This window comes from Oryctolagus cuniculus, chromosome 1 (assembly GCF_051225735.1).
Source record: "Oryctolagus cuniculus isolate XC-2025 breed Fujian yellow rabbit chromosome 1, ASM5122573v1, whole genome shotgun sequence".
NCBI classification, from domain to species: domain Eukaryota; kingdom Metazoa; phylum Chordata; class Mammalia; order Lagomorpha; family Leporidae; genus Oryctolagus; species Oryctolagus cuniculus.
The window spans coordinates 183799500-183815303 of NC_142867.1; the positions used below are offsets into that span (position 1 = coordinate 183799500).

General features: G+C 36.4%; 1 protein-coding gene across 9 annotated transcripts in view; it reads right to left on the bottom strand.

Moving 5' to 3' along the window:
* Positions 1-15804, bottom strand: part of MLLT3 (MLLT3 super elongation complex subunit) — a 391121-nt gene that overhangs the window by 308406 nt on the left and 66911 nt on the right. The window lies entirely within an intron of this gene.

Sequence of the window (15804 nt, forward strand, 5' to 3'; positions counted from 1 at the left end):
GTTCCTGTAGTACCCCCCATTCCTTAAACCCCTTCTTTTTTTTTTTAAACAGCTATATAAACAAAGTAATAAGTGCTCAATTTCAGAGAGAATTACATTATACTCCATTTGAACAGGCTACAAAGTACTTTTATTTGAAAAGCTGCTTCTTTTCTGTTATAAACAATTTTACTCTGAACCAATTTCAGACAAGAGAAGATGGCTAGGGAGTGTGGGAGGTGGAGTTTGGAAAAATTCACTCAGTGTCTTTCAATGTCTTAAACAGTTGATCCAATAAAGATCCTTTAGAGAAAACTTTAAGTCTATTTTTTTTCTCCAAGTAAGCAAATCATACAGGAGGGCTTTTCTTTTCTAGGGTACTGCACCCTGTCTCTTTAAATTCCAGGCCTGCCCCATTTCCCACGCATTCAATGAAAGCTCCACGTTTGCTGGCCTCCAGCCCACAATGTCAAGTAGTTTTCTTGCTATTGAATTTCAAGATTATTCTTTTGGATCATTTGCCCTTTAGTTTTAAGCACGCCAAAGCAAAAATAATGTCTTTCTACAATAACATAAAGAAAACTCTGAGGTCTTTACAAGTCCACAAGTAGAGAGCACCTTGTCCTTTGGTTCCCCTTTTCACTGCAAAATATGCTCCCCTCTACATGCTCCAGATAAGGGCCATTTATACACTATTTGGGTGCATCACAGCTTTGTCTATCCTGTAACCAAATTCTATGTTTATTTTATTTAGCACTAAATTTGGTATCTCTCCCAATCTACAATATTTATACCAAGTCTTCATGTTGCTCAAACTCTCAAGTCTTCCATTTGGTTTTTTGAGTATTCGGTTAGTCTCAATTTTAAGACTTATTTTTATGTTAAAAGAATCATTTTATTTTTACGTTTGCAGTTAAGATACCCATATAAATTAATTTACTAATAAAAATCACAAGTAAATATGGTGAGGTGTAGTCACAGTGCCAAAGAGCGTATTTTCCTCTTTTTGGAACATACCTTAATCCTGAAGAAAGGAATCCTGGCCATTATGAATCCATTTAGAATTCTCTCAAAAGGAATAAAAATAGGTAAGCAGAAATTTATCAGCAGAATTAAATTAAATCCGTGGAAAATATTATTCCAACTTCTAGCAAACAGAACTTGAAGTGACAGTTTTATTCAGGTAGCTCATTAAAAATGTCCAGATCACAAGCATCAGTGTTTATATTTTACAAACATTCTAAGGTAGAGTTAATCTAAATACAATTTGTGATTTTTTTGAAAGTATCTAATACTAAGAACAATTTCTAATTTCTAATAATTTCTAACAATACTAGTTTCAAAGAATAATACTAAGGGGAAAAACCCTTATGTTTTCATATTGCTTAGCCATGCAGTGATACACAGTACACTTTTATGTTTTTTAAATTAAAAAGGTAAAGATATTTCTCATAAATCCTAACAACATAAATTTAGTCATACAAATTCTAGATTGCAGGGAAACTTTTGAGGACAATTAACCTCTTTTTTTCAGAAGTTATTTCTTTTAGGAATATTTATATCAGTTTACCTGTATTGTGTATAAAGCATAAATTTATATTTTAATTCTCATTTTTAAAAACTTCTATTTTTTTACACACATATAAAATAATTTTAGTACTAAGCTTTTGTATTTATGCAATTATGTATCAATTTCCCATCCAGAAAGACCTTATTCTCCCTGCCCCAAACATTTTTTTTATTTTTATCTTATTCTTGGTACTGTTTTGGTGCTGTTTACTTCTTATAATTTCATGCTTAGTTTTCAAATTACATACAAAACCCACAAACTGGAAATGGGTCTTTTATTTACAATTATAGATCCTACTTATTCCTAACACTAACATCATATACCTAAACAGCATGATAAGTGTTCTTTAACTTGTAGTCGATTCTTAAAGCTCTGGCAAAATTTTCAACACTACACATCAAGAAAAACACATTAACTAACAAAGTTATACTTACCAAAACTCCACAGAAGAAAAGGGCAAAGCTTTTCAAAAAATGTCTAAGTACTTCAAAAAGGTACACAGTTGGCTCTCCATATCCATTCAACCACACACTGAAAATACTCAAAAACAACTGCATCTGCACTGAACACATACAAATGCTTTCTTATCATTATTCCCTAAACAAGACATCTATTTACCTATCATTCACATCGTATTAGGTACTGTAAGAAAGACTGAGACATATTAAAGTACACAGGAGGATTGTGTAGGTTATATGCAAATCATCTTTTTTATGTAAGGGACATAAGCATCTCCAAGTTTTGGATATTGGGAGAGGGGGAAGCACAGAATGAATCCCCCATGAATATGAGGGATGAGTGTAATAAAATATTAACATGGCTGTCTTTCTATTACAAAGAATGTACTAAATTAGGCTAACCTCACTCCTTTTACAGCTTCAACAGAGCATCAATTACTAATAAAGGCAAGAACATCATCTACATGTTTCCCTTTGAAGCTTACAATCAACTTATGAAAAAATCTGTGCCTATATCCAAAGTAACATTAAAAGAAAAGATTCAAAATGAAAAAGTGGCAAAAATTTCAAAGAACAAAATACGAAAACATTCCTTGGGAGAGGCAGTCCTTTTCATGTTCCAAATGAGATTATTTTTTAGAAAAACTAAAAAGCTTACTGTGAATATATCCATACATACATTTAAATATCTAATTTTATTTTCATATAATACATGTAATTCAAGAAAACCTGAAATATCCAACAAGTTTTACTAACAATAAACTCCTGAAACTCTGCATTCCAGAGACTTCTACATTTTCTTCCCATCTTCTCATTGGTGGGTTTTGATCTGTCATATGATTTTCCATATGGGTGTAAAAATGAACAATTCTGGCCATTCTAACAGAAGGAAAATGAACTGGATCAAGTATTAAAATCAATGACATGACAAGCCCAAAAATCTCCATAGAAAAATGCCATGTGGAGTGACATTGATTAAGTTACCATGTACCTTTCCAACTTAAGAAAATTCTTATCTATTTGCTTGTCATTTAAAATGTCTGCATTTGTGTAGCTTTGTATCAATAAAATCCTTAGTTCTAGTCAGTTATTTGACTATTTCCTTTATCAAGCTGGAGTGCTAACTAGAATTACCTTTTCTTTGACATAAAAGTTACATAATACGTTGCAACTAAAGAGTACTTGCTTCTCAAATCAAATTAAGCATTTGGATTATCAAACAGAAAACCCTAAGTGTACTGAATGATCAAAGATTTCAGATGCTTTCTTCTAACCTGTTACATGCTATATGTCCATGTCCTCCCTGCTTGTAATAATAAAAACACACTGGGGCCGGCACTGTGGCATAGCCAGTAAAGCCACCTCCTGCAGTGCCGGCATCCCACAAGGGCGCTGATTGAGTCTTGGCTGCTCCACTTCCCAATCCAGCTCTCTGCTATGGCCTGGGGAAGCAGTACAAGATGGCCCAAATCCTTGGGCCCCTTCACCTGCATGGGAAACCTGGAAGAAGCTCCTGGCTCCTAGCTTCTGATCAGCCAGCTCTGGCCATCTGGCCATTTGGCCATTTGGCCATTTTGGGAGTAAACCAGCGGATGGAAGACTTCTCCCTCTCTGCCCCTGCCTCTCTGTAACCCTGCCTTTTCGAGTAAATAAATAAATCTTTAAAAAAAAATACTAGAAACACAAGTAATTATCTGACAAGTGAAACTTAAGAAAGTTAAATGACAAAATTTCAAAGTCTAGCCTATTATATAAAATACAAAGAAAAAAATATCAGTCTAGAAACTTAATGATCTAGGGGCCGGTGCTGTGGCACAATGGGTTAATGCCCTGGCCTGAAGTGTCAGCATCCCATATGGGCGCCAGTTCTAGTCCCGGCTGCTCCACTTCTGATCCAGCTCTCTGCTATGGCCTGGGAAAGCAGTAGAAGATGGCCCAAGTCCTTGGCTCCTGCACCCACGTGGGAGACCAGGAAGAAGCTCCTGGCTCCTGGCTTCAGATCAGTGCAGTTCCAGCCGTTGCAGCCATCTGGGGAGTGAACCAGCAAATGGAAGACTTCTCTCTCTCTCTCTGCCTCTCCTCTCTCTGTGACACTCTGACTTTCTTTAAAAAAAAAAAAAGAAACTTAATGATCTAATAACATGGCCAAGAGCCATGTTTGAGGAAGAAGTCTCAAATGAGCACAGGATCATTTGAGTTCTTGGAATGCACCAACCTGTAACTAGGAGTTGATAACTGATGTCAATGGCACCAATAGGATCAAAAATTAAATTTTCATAGCCAAAACTTAACTATGTATTTGGTGAACTACCCACATTATCTTCTAGTTCCCTATTATTCCAACTCCTTTATCCATTTCACTGTTGATCCATAAGACAAAATTCTAGTACAATGAGGTTCACACATTAATATTTTCCATTTAAAAAAATTATCCAAATTACTATATTCAGGAGAAGATAGAAATTAAATGCAATACCACATCTTCCATTGCCTAGCATGACAATTCTTTATAATTAATGAATAGTAGTTATTATTTCATTATTGTAAAAATAGTAGATTAATGACAAATGCTGAATTTAGCCTTTTTTTAAAAAAAGAGTTATTTAGTTATTTGAAAGGCAGAGTTACAGATAGAGAGAGGGAGAAGCAGAGAGAGAGGTTTTCCATCAGCTGTTTCACTCCCCAAATGGCCACAATAGCTGGAGCCTGGCCAATCCGAAGCCAGGAGCCAGGAGCTTCTTCCAGGTCTCTCACACAGGTGCAGGGCCACAAGCATTTAGGCCATCACCCACTGCTTTCTCAGGCCATCAACAGGGAGCTGTATTGGAAGTGGAGCAGCAGGAACACGAACTGGGTGCCCATATGGGATGCCAGTGTCACAGGCAGAAGCTTAACCTGTTATGGGGGCCCCTGAATTTATCCTTTTATCTAAATTAAAGAAAAACAGTCTCATGGGGCTTTTAAAAAAAAAAAAAAAAGGCCCACAGAGCTTATTCAGTCCAAACACATTTTTTCTACCTCTGAACAGGACCTTTCCTGCCACACTGCTAAATACTGCTCCCAGCAGTTACTGGAATATATCTGACTCTTTCTTTTAAAGCTAAAAGGCTAGTTGTGTTTCCTGGATTGGGTAGTAAAAAATGAGAGAGCTGGTCAAGTCCTTCAAATCCGTCTAGCTTTTTAAAAAGGAATCCAAAGTAGGTGAAGAAATAAGGGAGTACAACAGAAAAGGGGGAAATTCATTTTTGCTTTTTAGAAATGTTAGAACACATTTTAGAAAAGGTGACATAGCAGACACAATGTTTCCAGCTAAATTCAAGTGAATGTTCTGTTTACACAATTATTGGAGGTACCAAATAAATGGGTTTCAGAACAATGAGTAATAATTTACAGTTTAGGAGAGTGAAAGCCCAAGTCATAAGTTTTAAAACCCCTTTTTGGACTTGCAAGATTTGCCTTTATATTACACTGCTGCAAAAAACAGTCTCTAGACATTACATTAATAAAGGTGTCAGTAGTATCTATAATGATAATATAGCTCCCATCTCATCTGATATAAACCCTAATGCCACATAGGAGAAACAATAGATACATACACAAGGGTCACATCCTAACATGGGTCGCCCTACAATTCAAATCATAAGGAAAGTAGCTTCCTGCCTGCTAGTGACACTTTTGTGCATACACAGAAAAAGTCACACAACAAGCATGATAAGACAGTCTTGAAACATGCCAGCATTTGTAAATAACCTACCTCAAAAAAAAATCAAATCCTGACATTTGCGATTTGAAATCTCCATTTTTCACTGAGTCACCATAAAATAGTTGTTTAAGATATAGGTATAGGAAAAGAAATCAAAGGGAAATATTTTTTATAATAAAAGAATGTTTCTTCAATACAATGAAAACTCATTATTCAGCATTAATGAAGTACTGAGTAAAATGTATGTATGATGCGAAGTCTGTAATGAGATTTGTTATAAGCATTTGAGAAATTTTAAATGTTTATTAAAATGAATAGATACTTGAGGTCGGCACAGTGGTTCACTTGGTTAATCCTCCGCCTGCAGCACTGGCATCCTATATGAGCGCCAGGTTCTAGCCCGGTTTCTCCTCTTCCAGTCCAGCTCTCTGCTGTGGCCTGGGAGGGCAGTGGAGGATGGCACAAGCGCTTGGGTGCCTGCACCCACGTGGGAGACTAGGAGGAGGCACCTGGCTCCTGGCTTCGGATATGCGGCCATTTTGGGGGGTGAGCCAACAGAAGGAAGACCTTTCTCTCTCTGTCTCTCTCACTGTCTATATATAACTCTATCTGTCAAATAAAAAAAAAAAAATGAATAGTTACTTGGGGTCTGCGCTGTGACGCAGTGGGTTAAAGCCCCAGCCTACAGTGCCTACATCCCATATGGGTGTAGGATTGAGTTCCAGCTGCTCCACTTGCGATCCTGCTCTCTGCTATGCCTAGGAAAGCAGAAGATGGCCCAAGCTCTTGAGCTCCTGCACCCACTTGGGAGACCTGGAGGAAGCTCCTGGTGCCTGGTGCCTGGATCCTGGATCCTGGCTCCTGGTTTCTGATTGCCAGCTCCAGTTGTTGCAGCCATTTGGGGAGTGAACCAATGGATGGAAGACTCTCTCTCTCTGTTTCTCCCTCTTTCTGTAACTCTTTCAAATAAATAAAATAAATTTTTAAAAAAATAAATAAAATAAAATAAAATAGATACCTAGCATAATCAGACAGTAGTCTCCTCCCAAAATTACCCTTGGAAAGAGGAAGCAGAATATAAAAACCACCTCCAAAAATTAGAAGGTGCTTTACAAACTAAATTTATATCTAGAAACATTAAGAGATAAATAATTTCCCTACTCACTAGATCACCACTATCATTATTAATATTTTAGGGAATCGTTAATATTAATATTTTACTTTTTAAAATTAATATATGTGCACACAGCATTTGGCCTGCTACTGATGGGAAATCACTGATGAGTTCCAGTGGATAGCAACAAGGAAAAAGATCTAGTTTTAACAAAATTAAATATTTGAAAGTAGAAAAAATTTACTCAACTCCAAGAATAGCAATCGTCTATGGGCAATAACTCTAGTTAAAGTTAACTAATCTCCAAAATCACTAATGAACATTATTTCAAATATATTGGCCTTGGAATCAGAAGTTACAGATAATCCATAATTTTCATTAATAAGAAATGATGGTGCACTGATTTTTATCCAAAAAGTTAATCATTAACTGCAAAATACCAACTAAGTCACACCCACATGCTAGCCTTATCTTTTTTAGAAATTCAATAATAATAACCTTCTTCAGACTACAACCCTGCAAACTTATCACTGTTAAACGAAAATGATTAAATTCATGGACATTATTTCTTAAAACAACTGATCTGTTTTACATCCATCATATACATAATTGCAATCCTACCATGGGGTGAGGTCAGAAAAATATCAAGACTGAATTACCATTCAGCAATAATTTTTCTAATGATTTAATCTCAAATAAAAACCTTAAATATCTATAAAATGAATTTGATTTTTGCCTGAACATAGCTGAACTTTTTCCTTTTAAATAGCATCTACCATGGTTACCCCCACTTAATTAAACCCTAGATCATGTCTACAAAAGCAGTTATTGCTGAACATTTGTCTGCTAATATAAATGAATAATTATTCAATGTTTTAAAAGTAAACACTGACCACCATTTATTACTAGTTATCTTTGCATGGGCACACTTGTGACTCATTGTGTCTACATGCAAGATCACTCCACATTTCTAGGCTTCTGATTAAAAGTAAAATGAGAGGGTAAACAAAGATGAAGAATGTCAAGTGTCCTTTCCAGCTGTAAAAGACACAAGCACATTGAAGGCAGAGAATTCCTCTTTCACTTATTTACATCTCTCTCAATCTTTCATGGTAACCTGCAGATATAATACTTGGTTAAAAGACATTATGATGCCCACAAACCATATTCTTCAAGACCATAAAACCAGAGAAAAAAACAAAACAAATCAATTTGACAAAATTAAAAATTTGCATGTGGTAAAAAATACCATAAGTTAGGCTATTAAAAAATAACGGAGCAAGACATTTCCAACATTAACACCAGAGAATTAACACTGCACAAGCAAGAAAAAGACAAACATCTCAATAATTTTTAAAAGGACATAAAAATAAGTCAATAAAGAAATTAAAATGGTAAATAAACATATATTATATGCCTAATCCCAATAGGAACTATAAAATGCAAACAAACAGATATTATATTTCAACTATCAAAAATGAGAAATACTGAAATTGTCAACATTGGCAAAGATGCAGAGAAAAATGGTACTCATTCCCTGACAGAGTATAAACTGTCACAGCTACTTCGTGGAACAATCTGACAATGCCTAGTACAAATGAAAACACACATGCTTTACCCCCAACAACTCGAATTCTAGGCCTTTTTCCAAACTCATGTTCACTTGAACAAGGTAACAGGTACAAAAACATTCACTGTACAGAACAGAAAATTACCTATATCTTTCTTAACAAGGGAACACAAAAGTACAGAATATATTCCTAAAATGAAATACTAAGCAGAGGAAATTAAAGGGAATAAATTGGCTCTCTATAGATGAAATATGGATAGGTTCAAAACATATTGAGTGAATAAAAAAGATGCAAAATTATTCACTCATGAAAACATTCTGGTATTAAATAATAATTACACAACCTTGTGAATATACTAGAAACTACTTGACAGAATACTTTTAAAAGGTAAATTTTGTGGTATATGAATTATCTCTCAACTGAAAAAAATGATTTGCCTCATATGATACCATTCATGTTGATCTTAAGATAAAAGACTATTATTAGTAAGTGATATAAATGTGCAAATATAGATAAATACAATGGAAGAAACGCCAAAAACTTGAAAGAAAAGGCTGGGAAGCATCCATAAACTTCAACTACATCTAAAATACTTCTCTAAAATCAAATATGATAAAATGCAAACATCTGTCCAATCCTGATAATGGAGCTTTGAATGTTGGTGACATGGTTCTTTGTATTTTCCTGTACTCTTCGGGGTAATGGGGACTAAAGCAAGCAGCCAAGAACTGCAAAGGGCACAGATTAGGCACATCCCAAAAGACAAACAGTAAATAAATGCCAGCACATACACACAAAAAGATATGTGGCATTACTTACCAAATAACTGCAAATTAAAATAAAGAGGTGTTTTTTTTATCACAAATATAACCTTTTTTAAAACCATTAATTTCCAATATTGGCAACCCTGTAGGTAATGGGCTGTTTCTGAACCCACAAGTAAGCATTTACTGGTATAATCTTTTTGGAGGAATGTTTGCCAATACACACCAAATTTTAAAACCTTTACACATTTGATTCAACTACCACTCTTTGTGGAAATTTAACATAGGAAACTACTGGGAAAAAACAGTAAAAAAAAAAAATCAATGTCAAACATGGCTTTTACAACATTTTTCATAACAAATTAAAACTAGGAACAACCTAAAGATCCAAAAGAAGTCAAGTAAAGAAGTCAAGTCATTCTCTCACAAAACCACATTTCAGTCAAGCAGGGAATATATACATAACAGTGGTCCCATGAGATTGTATCACCTAGTGACATCATAGCCATCTTAGTCCATGTAAGCCCACTCCACTCCAAGGTGTTAGCGGAATGAGGCATTCCCTAGAATGTGTTCCCATCCTTAAGCAACTATATATTAACTGAATGTAATACCATGAAATACAGCAATTTCAAAAGATGATATTCCATGAGGGTAGAGCTGTTCATCTGAGTTTTATCCCCAGCTCCAAGGAATGTACTTAGTAGGAGCTCCAATAAACACTTGTTGAATGAACTGAAATTAACTAACAGTTAATATTTACGTGTGTATATATAGTTATAAACAGATGACTACTAAAATATTAGTTATGGTTTTGAAAATGCCAGGTAGCGTCTTTCCCTAGGTTTCTATGGTTTGTCTGCAATGCATGCATATCCATAAATCAGGAAAAAATACAACTTGGATTTGCATGTTAAAAACTAAATATATGAATTCTTCATAAACACTATACTGTATAACTCTGCCACAAAATTTCTCAGTTCTATTACACCTCTTTCAAAGATTCAACAACTCAGAGATAAAAAACAAGAAAAATTCTACATCTTAGAGATATAAAAGCTATGTTAAGTAGTGAAGATCTTCTGTAACAGATGATCAGAAAAGGGACCAAGGTCAGCCCACAGAAGACCCATTGAAGGAACTTCAAAGAAGGTAGTTCTATAGAAGTTCACATAAAATAATGAATATAAAAGGTCTCTGCATAGTACAGATAATATACATGGAACAGACAGCAATAATAACTATGACATACATCCAATAAAACCCAAATTTGGATTAGTCTTTTCTGAAAAAAAAAAATTAGATAATTAAGCTGGAATCTAAAAAGGCAAATACCTTGCAAGATTTACTTTTCTTATTTCTGTTAAATGGGTGTGTTAATTAGCAATTAATAGTAATGGCTTTGAAAAATCAGCTTCTGTGTACATCCTGGGAAATTTATCTGTGCCAGATTATATATCTGGCCTGGGGACCTCACCATCCCAAAGACCTTTGCATGTGTATCACAAAATTAAAACCACTTTTCTTTCAAGATGTCACTTGCCATTTTCATTCTATTCTCTTTTTCCAGAGGTTACATGATATGTGAACAAACAGACTGAATATAGAAGTGGGTAACAGCATCCAGTTGCCTTCTACTAAACCAACCATTAAAGAGATGTGCAGGAGCCGGCACTGCGGCATAGCGGGTAAAATTGCCGCCTGCAGTGATGGCATCCCATCAAGTCCAGGCTGCTGCAATTCCAATCCAGCTCTCTGCTATGGCCTGGGAAAGCAGTGGAGGATGGCCCAAGTGCTTGGGCCCCTGCATCCACATGGGAGACCTGGAAGAAGCTCCTGGCTTCTGCTTGTCGTGGCTCTGGCCATTGCAGCCAACTGGGGAGTGAACCAGCAGATGGAAAACTTCACTCTCTCTGCCTCTGCCTCTCTGTGACTCTGCCTTTCAAATAAATAAATAAATCTTTAAAAAAAAGAGAGTTGTGTAAAAAAAAATGTCGCTCTTTTTGCTAATTTATTTTAAAATATGTTTTCATTAAAATTGTATATATATTAACAGATTTATTATTTTACCTTCAAGCAAATTAGTAATTTGTTTTAAATGCCTCAGTTTTCATTTCTAATAGAGTACAATTAATATACATAATACAGAAGAGCTCTTTGGGGTCCTCAACTTCTAAGAGTACAAAGGATCTTAAGTCCAACAAGTTTGAGAACAGCTGATTCATATTTAATCCTCAATTTATGAGGTAATAGTTTTTCTATCATTATTCCCATAACGCAAATAAAAAAACAGACCCAAAAGTAACTTGCACAGGATCACACAAGGAGCCTCTTAAACCAGCCTTTGGTACAGTCCCTAATTCCTGATGCTAACTTGTCTTCACTATCTACCCAAGATAATTAAAGTTCACTTTTAGATAGCTACCTGATAATCCCTGTTTAAAAGGCAATATTCTAGATTGGTTCTGGATTCATCTTTCAATTTTACAAAGTAATGTGTATTTGTTGTAATGCTTTAAATACATAGATTTTTATTTCTTAGATCAAACACTACAAAAATAACCTCCCATTACTACCAACACCACAAGCAGCCACCAAAGAATATTACTGGTAAGATTTCAGTGCCCTTTCCTCCAGAAGGTATTTATACACACATGTACTTTTTATTCATATAAGTACATTTCTTAAGAGAGATCATGTTGATTTAGTAACTTGCCTTATTTTGCTTGATACTTCTTGAAGATCTTCCCACATCTACAAATAGATTTATCTCTTTTTATAGATTATCATCACTTAACTAGACCCAACTAAGGTCCCCTTTATGGCTATTTACCAAATTTTTGCTACTATAAAACAGTCACATAAAATATGCTGTATCTTGGAGTACTTATAAAGTTATATCTGCCAGAAAATTCCTCGAAATAAATTTTCTGGGCTAAAAGGTATAAACACTAAAAATCTTGATGGAGTTTGCCAAATGCTCTCCAGAATGTCCATGCCCAGTTTAAATTCTCACCAAAAACATATGTGATTTCCTCTAACAATTCGGTTTTTAAGTGCTTTGGCAATTTATGCTTTGTGTTGCTTCAAAATGCCCAGTAGTAAAACTGTTCTCACTAGTTATCTTAATTCTATAAAGAACCCTACACACACACACAAAACACTCATCTTCATTTTTTTCTTAGACTTTTTAAATGCCTCAGAGGAAAAAATACACCAGGTACGCATAATACCTTTAACTAGTAAACCCCCAAACATTAGATACCTTGATAAAAAGTTATCCAAATTATTTCAGAAGACTACATAACACAAATCAGAACTATGCAATAAAGCTGCACTCGAACACTTAAATCAAAGGAAAATTGTAATGGTGGATTTATTATGCTTTATCTGCCCACTCGAAGGAATAAGGGCTACAAATAAAAAGCTATCAAACCATACCAGTGGCCAAATTAGCTTACATAAAATAATAAGCAACAGATTTCATATCATAAATGTCAGTGGAACAGATTGCAATAGCAAGGATGGCTGTAATTGCAAAGAAAGTTCACTCAAATTCACATCATACTGAAAATGAAAACATTAATATTTTAAATGAAATGTTTTGAATGTGACTATTCATTTTGGTCATATCAGACTAATATAAATCTTTGGCAATAATAAATAAGATACGGCTTTTCCTTGCAAGTAGATAGTTTTGAAATGTATCACACTCTGACCTGCTTATTCTGTAATGGCTAATGGATATTCCAGGCTCCACTCTTTCATCAAAATCTCTTTCCCAAGACTCCGTGCCAGTAGTTTTAAATTGAAGGTCTCCCACACATCTTTGTGACAGAGTAAAACCTCATTAATTCAAATCCAATTAGCTCAATTCTGAAATGGTATATGTAATTCTCATTAGGCAACAAGTTGAAAATACCATAATTTCTTTCTCTACAAGTTCTCATAATATTACTGTGAAGTAAAGGAAATCAACCTGAAAATCAATTCGCTTTTCCAAACCAAAGATTTATGAAACTAAGGACTCATCCATCTTATTGGTTGAGCAGTTCATCCTCAGTTCTAAGGTTCATCTGTTTATCAGCTACTGTATAGAGTGAAAGCGACTTAACTTGTCACTATTAATAGCCATTTAAAGCTTAGAGTATGAGCATTTCTTTTCAATATTTTGTAACTCAAATTTTTATTAAATTCATTTTTGCAGTTTCTCTCAATTCCAGTGGGTAAAATTTTACACTTTTGCTTACAGATCTACAATACAGCAAACATAGCACCTTGAAAAGTACTAGATAGAAGTAGACTTAGAAATGCCTGTCATCCTTATTCAGTATTTATTCCTATCATTCTGAAAGACATTAGAAGCCAAAATATAAGTCCCAGGATTAAGTGGCATGTTCGGTGTTGCTTGAACTTACAACTAACTATTCCCAATGAACAGAGAAACCTTCTCTTGCAATCTGAATCATGTGTAATTATAGTATGACAAGGTCTCTCCTGGGTGATGTAAGCTGGCATTTTTCCCAGGACTTGTCAAATCATGGGAACCACACATACAAATAAAAATCCGAAAATAAACATTTTGAAACAATGGCTATAGTATGCACAGAGAAACTCCACCACTGAAAATTAAAATTTAACAGCACAACCAACAAGCAGACATCACTCCCTACAGAGATCTGAGAAGACATCAGTTATCGAGAGGATTACCACGCCTAGCAACAGCCTCCCAGGTGTTGGGTATGTGGGCAGCACCTTCATGTTCCCTCAGGCTGGACAGAAAATCATTAAGTATAGGAAATACAGAGCAACGTCGCCACACACACCCAGTGAAACAGAGGAACAGCAGTATTATACAGAAGGGGGTTATCATCTTTGATTTCATGAGGTCAATTTGCTGATTATCAAGGTCCCTAAACAAAGTTACCTTAAGAGCTACATCTTCTGCAACTAAGTTGATTGTCCTAATACAGTCAATATTGTTTCTTTGTTAAGTATGTTTCACCTGGAAGAGAGTAACAGCCAAGTGGTAGTGATCATGTGTACCACGGATCTCAGAAGGTGGTTTCTTTTGTTTAAACTCCTCTGCAATGGCTCTTCAGACACATGGAAAAGGAGAGAAAGATTCCAAGACGCATCATACCCAACCTCATCTAGTGACAGAAACTTGACAATGCTCATCTTTGTCACAGTTTTGAGGAATTACAAAGTACAATACTTCTGATTATATTTTGATGTAAAGTATTAACAGATTCTAAATCTTATTTTCTACAGATCATGCATGTTTTTAGCTTTCTTTTAGAAACTGAATGCATTCATTAACCATCCAACAAAGCCCATCAAATTCAACTGCTCAAGTTTTCAAGAGGAGCTAGAAACCAAACCACTAAAGGCAAAAAATACGATCTTACTTCTCGTTCCATGAGCTCTAGAAACAAAAATAAGCATGAACGCAAACCTCTGTCACCTCTAAAGCACACAGCATCTCTCCTTTCTTTATTCAACCCCCAAATGTTCAATAATTTTCACGAAGCTCCAAGCAGAATGGATTTATTATGATGTTACTCTAAGAAACTGCAGGAGTTCTAGATGCCAATAAAGATTACAGATCAAATGGAAGATAACTACTAACCATTGTGTCGACTTAGATAAATAAACCTGCTCACAAACAAAGCACCTTATTGTATTTGTACTGTTACCTCCAGTAATCCAACTAAAACAACCAGACAGTAGCTTTCCAGAGACTGAAGGGAATAGCAACCGGGATTTCTCATTCCCCATTAAATTTCTTTTAAAATGACACTCCTTTTCTTTTTCTTCTTTTTTTTTTTTTTTTTCCCAAAACTGCCCTGCCCTTTATGGAGAACGTTTGGGAGGGCAGAGACCCAGCAGGATTATGCAAACTAGACTCCAAGGCTAAGAACCAAGGTAGGGAAGGACTGAAGGAAAAAGACAACACAACACCATTCCCGGGAAAACTTAGCTTCGACCTTTGCAGGAATCCTCCCGCTCCCCGCAGCCCACAGCCCGCAGACACTTGGGAGTTTTGCTCAAAATCGAGTGGGGGCAGCGGGCGGTGGTGAGCCCCCAACTAAACATAAAATACAGACTGGGCTGGGGTGTGGCGGTAGCTAAACCCACAAAAAGAAAAGTCGATGGCAACTGATACCCAGTGCCTCACACAGAGACCGAGGCAGAGAAGACAGCAGAGAGACTCAGATGTACTTCTCGGGGCAGAACAATAACTACATCCAACGCATTCTTCGCTAACAACACAGGTAAATCCCGGTTTCTCGAGGACAAACAGGCGCAAACTGTTTATTCTTCCAGCCCCCATTCTGCCCGCTGCCAAACCCAACAACTAATTGCACCTTCCCCACAGAACCCGCCGCCAACCCCCAGAGGACCGGGGAGGGCTGACTGGCGATGAACAAGCCCTCGACACCTGACGGCCCTTTCTCCAGGGCCACTTTCACGATGCAGAAGCCCCGCGCGCGCAGGGGTGGAAGCGGGGGCCCGGCCAGCACAGCGCCGAGCACCCAGGTCCCGAGGCTGCGCCGCGAGCGTGGCGCGGGGGGCGGGGAGTGAGCGGGGCAGGGGACCGCCCGGGCCAAGCGATTGTTTCCTTGCCGAGCCAAGACATTT